The sequence below is a fragment of the Columba livia genome, unplaced genomic scaffold (genome assembly GCF_036013475.1).
Source record: "Columba livia isolate bColLiv1 breed racing homer unplaced genomic scaffold, bColLiv1.pat.W.v2 Scaffold_103, whole genome shotgun sequence".
NCBI lineage: Eukaryota > Metazoa > Chordata > Aves > Columbiformes > Columbidae > Columba > Columba livia.
The window spans coordinates 4,297,269-4,303,980 of record NW_027043008.1 but is presented as its reverse complement, the minus strand read 5'-3'; positions in this window follow the sequence as shown (position 1 = coordinate 4,303,980).

Sequence of the window (6,712 nt, the reverse complement as noted above, 5' to 3'; positions counted from 1 at the left end):
TGTCACGAGAACCATTGGACAGAGCGTGTGTGTCAAAAACTCCATTGGACAGTGTGTGTGTCGCAATCCCCATTGGACAGCGTGTTTGTCACAAACACCGCTGGACAGTGTATTTGTCACAAACCCCATTGGGCAGAGTATGTGTGGCATAAGCCCCATTGGACAGCATGTGTGTCACTATCCCCATCGGACAGTGTGTGTGTCAGAAACCCCATTGGACAGTGTGTGTCAGAAATCCCATTGGACAGCGTGTGTGTCACAAACCCCATTGCACAGCCTCTGTGTGTCACAAACACCCCTTGTCAATGTGTGTGTCACAAACACCATTTGACAGCGTGTGTGTCACAAACACCATTGGACTGCGTGTGTGTCACAAACCCCATTGGACAGCCTGTGTGTGTCACAAATCCCATTGGAAAGTTTGTGTTTCACAGGCCCCGTTGTAAAGTGTGTGTGTCACAAACCGCATTGGACAGCGTGTGCGTCACAAACCCCCCTGAACAGTGCGTTTGTCACAAACCCCTTAGGACATCGTGTGTGTGTCACAAACACCATTGCAAAGTGTGTGTGTAACAAACCCAACTGGTCAGCGTGTGTGTCATAAAACCCATGGGACAGTGTGTGTGTGCCACAAACCCCATTGGAAAGTGTGTGTGTCACAAACCCCATTGGAAAGTGTATGTGTCACAAACCACATTAAAAAGTGTGTGTGTCACAAACCCCATTGGATAACGTGTGTGTGTCACAAACCCCATTGGACAGATTGTGTGTTTCACAAACCCCATTGGACAGCGTGTGTGTCACGAGAACCATTGGACAGAGCGTGTGTGTCAAAAACCCCATTGGACAGTGTGTGTGTCGCAATCCCCATTGGACAGCGTGTTTGTCACAAACACCCCTGGACAGTGTGTTTGTCACAAACCCCATTGGGCAGAGTATGTGTGGCATAAACCCCATTGGACAGCATGTGTGTCACTATCCCCATCGGACAGTGTGTGTGTCAGAAACCCCATTGGACACTGTGTGTCACAAATGCCATTGGACAGTGTGTATGTCACAAACCCCATTGGACAGCCTGTGTGTGTCACAAACCCCATTAGAAAGTGTGCGTGTCACAAACACCTTTGGATAGCGTGTGTATTTCACAAACCCTATTGGACAGTGTGCATGTCACAATCCGCATTGGACAGCGCCTGCGTCACAATCCCCATTGGACACTGTTTGTTTCACAAACCCATTGTATAGCATTTGTGTCACAAATCACATTAGAAAGTGTGTTTGTCACAAACCTCATTGGACAGTGTGTGTGTCACAAACCCCACTGGACAACGTGTGTGTCACGAACCCCTTTGGACAGCGTGTGTGTCACAAGACCCATTGGACAGAGTGTATATGTCATAAACGCCTTTGGACAGCGTGTGTGTCACAATCCCCCCTTGTCAGTGTTTGGGTCACAAACCCCATTTGACAGCGTGTGAGTGACAAACACCATTGGACAGTGTGTCTGTGTCACTAACCCCATTGGATAGCGTGTGTATGTCACAAACCCCATTGGAATGTTTGTGTGTCACATACCCCATTGGACAGCATGCGTGTCACAAAAACCATTGGACAGTGTTTGTGTAACAAACCCAATTGGTAAGCGTGTGTGTCATAAAACACATGGGACAGCGTGTGTGTGTCACAAAAGCTATTGGAAAGTGTGCGTGTCACAAAACCCATTGGACATCGTGTGTGTGTAACAAACCCCATTGGAAAGTGTGGGTGTCAGAAATCCCATTGGTTAGCGTGTGTGTGTCACAAACCCTATTGGACAGTGTGTGTGTCACAAACCCAACTGGACAGCGTGTGTGTCACGAATGCCATTGGACAGATATTGTATTTCACATACCCTATTGGACAGCGTGTGTGTCACAATCCCCATTGGAAAGCGTGTGCGTCACAAGCCCCCTTGGACAGTGAGTTTGTCACAAACCCCATTGGACAGAGTGTGTGTCACAATCCCCATCGGACAGTGTGTCTGTCAGAAAACCCATTGGACAGTGTGTGTCAAAAATCCCATTGGAAAGTGTGTGTCTCACAAACCCCATTGGACAGCCTGTGTGTGTCACAAACCCCATTGGAAAGTGTGTGTGTCAGAAAACACATAGGACAGCGTGTGTGTGTCACAAACCCCTTTAGAAAGTGTGAGTGTCACAAACCCCTTTGGATAGCGTGTGTGTTTCACAAACCCTATTGGACAGTGTGTATGTCACAATCCCCATTAAACAGCGTCTGTGTCACAAACCCCATTGGACAGCGTGTATGTCACAAACACCATTGGACATCGTGTGTGTGTCACAATCCCCATTGGACAGTGTGTGTGTCTCAAAACCCATTGTATAGCCTGTGTGTCACAAACCGCGTTAGAATTTGTGTGTGTCATAAACCCCATTGGATAGCGTGTGTGTGGCACAAACCCTAATGGACAGTGTGTGTGTCACTGACCCCTTTAGACAGCGTGAGTGTCACAAGACTCTTTGGACAGACTGTGTATGTCACAATCCCCATTGGACAGTGTGTTTGTCACAAACCCCATTAGACAGCGTGTGCGTCACAAATCCCCCTGGAAAGTGTCTTTGCCACAAACCCCATTGGACAGAGTGTGGGTGTCATAAACCCCATTGGACAGCATGTGTGTCACAATCCCGATTGGACAGCATGTTTGTCAGAAATCCCATTGGACAGTGTGTGTCACAAAACCCATTGGACAGCCTGTGTGTGTCACAAACCCCCCTTGTCAGTGTATGTGTCACAAACCCAATTTGACAGCGTGTGTGTCACAAACACCATTGGACATTGTGTGTGTCACAAACCTCATTGGACAGCTTGTGTGTTTCACAAACCCCATTGGAAAGTGTGTGTAGTCACAAACCCCATTGGACTGGATGAGTGTCACAAAAAACCATTAGACAGTGTCTGTGTAACAAACCCAATTGCTCTGCATGTGTGTCAGAAAACCCATGTGAAAGCGTGTTTGTGTCACAAACCACATTGTATAGTGTGTGTGGCACAATCCCCATTGGACAGCTTCTGTGTCACAAACCCCTTTGGACAGCGTGTGTGTTTCACAAACCCTATTGGACAGTGTGTATGTCACAATCCCCATTGGACAGCTTCTGTGTCACAAACGCCATTGGACAGCGTGTGTGTCACCAACCCCATTAGAAAGTGTGTGTGTCACAAACCCCATTGGATAGCGTGAGTGTGTCACAAAACCTATTGGACAGTGTGTGTGTCACAAACCCCACTGGACAGCGTGTGTGTCACTATACCCCATTGGACAGCGTGAGTGTCACAAGACCCATTGGAAAGACTGTGTGTGTCACAATCCCCATTGGACAGTGTGTGTGTCACAAACCCCATTGGACAGCATGTGCGTCACAAACCCCCCCTGGAAAGTGTGTTTGTCACAAACCCCATTGGACAGAGTGTGGGTTTCATAAACCCCATTGGACAGCATGTGTGTCACAATCCCCATTGGACAGCGTGTGTGTCAGAAACCCCATTGGACAGTGTGTGTCAGAAATCCCGTTGGACAGCGTGTGTGTCACAAACCCCATTGGACAGCCTGTGTGTGTCACAAACCCCCCTTGTCAGTGTTTGTGTCACAAACCCCATTGGACACCATGTGTGTCATAAACACCAATGGACATTGTGTGTGTCACAAACCCCATTGGACAGCGTGTCTGTCAGAAACCCCATTGGACAGTGTGTGTCACAATCTCTATCGGACAGCGTGTCTGTCAGAACACCCGTTGGACAGTGTGTGTCATAGATCCCATTGGAAAGCGTGTATTTCACAAACCCAATTGGACAGCCTGTGTGTGTCACAAACCCCTCTGGTTAGTGTGTGTGTCACAAACCCCATTGGACAGCGTCTGTGTCACAAACCCAATTTGACAGCATGTGTGTCACAAACACCATTGGACATTGTATGTGTCACAAACCCCATTGGACAGCGTGTGTGTGTCACAAACCCCATTGGAAAGTGTGTGTAGTCACAAACCCCACTGGACAGCATGCATGTCGCAAAAACCATTGGACAGTGTCTGTGTAACAAACCCAATTGCTCTGCGTGTGTGTCAGAAAACTCATGGGACAGCGTGTGTGTGTTCCAAACCCCATTGAATAGTGTGTGTGTCACAATCCCCATTGGACAGTGTGTATTTCACAAAACCCCTTGTATAGCGTGTGTGTCACAAATCCCATTAGAAAGTGTGTGTGTCAGAAACCGCATTGGTTAGCGTGTTTGTGTCACAAACCCTATTGAACAGTGCGTGTGGCACAAACCCCACTGGACAGCGTGTGTGTCACGAACCCCATTGGACAGATTGTATGTTTCACAAACCCCATTGGACAGCGTGTGTGTCACAATCCTCATTGGACAGAGTGTGCCTCACAAACACCACTGGACAGTGTGTTTGTCACAAACCCCATTGGACAGAGTGTGTGTGGCATAAACCCCGATGGACAGCATGTGTGTCAATATCCCCATTGGACAGCGTGTGTGTCAGAAATCCCATTGGACAGTGTCTGTCACAAATCCGATTGGATAGCATGTGTGTCACAAACCCCACTGGACAGCCTGTGTGTGTCCCAAACCCCCATGGTCAGTGTGTGTCTCACAAACCCCATTGGACAGCGTGTGTGTCACAAAGACCATTGGACAGTGTCTGTGTCACAAACCCCATTGAATAGTGGTTTTGTGTCACAAAGCCCATTGGAAAGTGTGTGTGTCACAAAACCCATTGGACAGCATGGGTGTCACAAACACCATTGGACAGTGTGTGTGTAACAAACCCAACTGGTCTGCGTGTGTTTTTCACAAACCCCATGGGACAGCGTGTGTGTGTCACAAACCCCCCTGTTCAGTGTGTATGTCAGAAACCCCATTTGACAGCGTTTGTGTCACAAACACCATTGGACAGTTTCTGTGTCACAAACCCCATTGGATAGCGTGTGTGTTTCTCAAACCACATTGGAATGTGTGCGTGTGTCTCTAACCCTATTGGACAGTGTGTGTGTCACAAACCCCACTGGACAGCGTGTGTGTCACGAACCCCATTGTGTCACGAACCCCTTTGGACAGATTGTGTGTTTCACAAACCCCATTGCACAGCATGTGTGTCACAAGAACCACTGGACAGAGTGTGTATCTCACAAACCCCATTGGACATCGTGTGTGTCACAATCCCCATTGGGCAGTGTGTTTGTCACAAACCCCATTGTAAAGAGTGTGTGTGGTATAAACCCCATTGGATAGCGTGTGTGCCACAATCCCCATTGGACAGCCTGTGTGTGTCACAAACCCCCCTGGTCAATGTGTGTGTCAGAAACCCCATTTAAGAGCGTGTGTGTCACAAACAACATTGGACAGTGTCTGTGTCACAAACCCCTTTGGATAGCGTGTGTGAGTCTCAAATCCCATTGGAAAGTGTGTGTTTCACAATCCCCATTGGACAGCGTGTGTGTCACAAGTACCATTGGACCGAGTGTGTGTGTCACAAACCCCATTGGATAGTGTGTGTGCGTCACAAACCCTATTAGACAGTGTGTGTGTCACAAACCCCACAGGACAGCGTGTTTGTCACGAACCCCATTGGACAGATTGTGTGTTTCACAAACCCCATCGGACAGCGTGTGTGTCACAAGAACCATTGGGCAGAGTTTGCGTGTCACAAACCCCATAGGACAGCGTGTGTGTCTAAAACCCCATTGGACTGCGTGTGTGTGTCACAACACCCATTGGACAGTGTGTGTGTGTCACAAACCCCATTGGACAGCGTGTGCGGCACAACCCCTCCCGGACAGTGTGTTTGTCACAAAACTCATTGGACAGAGTTTGTGTGTCATAAACCCCATTGGACAGAGTGTGTGTGTCACAAAAACCATTGGACAGTGTGTGTGTCACAAACCCCATTTGACAGCATGTGTGTCACAAAGACGATTGGACAGTGTGTGTGTCACAAACCCCATTGGATAGCGTGTGTGTTACAAACCCTCCTGATCAGAGTGTGTGTCACAAACCCATTGGACAGCCTGTCCGTCACAAGACCATTGGACAGTGTGTGTGTAACAAACCAATTGGTCAGCGTGTGTGTCAGAAAACCCATGGGACAGCGTTTGTGTGTCATAAACCCCACTGGAAAGTGTGTGTGTCACAAAACCCATTTGAAAGTGTGCGTGTCACAAGCACCATTGGACATCGTGTGTGTGTCACAGTCCCCATTGGACAGCATGTGTGTCACAAACGCCATTTGAAAGTGTGTGTGTCACAAACCCAATTGGATAGCGTGTGTGTGTCACAAACCCTATTGGACAGTGTGTGACTCACAAACCCCACTGGACAGCGTGTGTGTCACGAACCCCATTGGACAGATTGTGTGTTTCACAAACCTCATTGGTCAGCGTGTGTGTCACAAGAACCATTGGACAGAGTGTGTGTGTCACAAACCCCATTGGACATCGTCTCTGTCACAAACCCCAATGCACAGCGTGTGTGTCACAAAAACTATTGGACAGAGTGTGTATGTCACAATCCCAATTGGACAGTGTTTGTGTCACAAAAACGATTGGATAGCTTGTGTGTCTCAAACCCCATTAGAAACTATGTGTTTCACAAATCCCATTGGATAGTGTGTGTGTGTCACAAACCCCACAGCACAGCGTG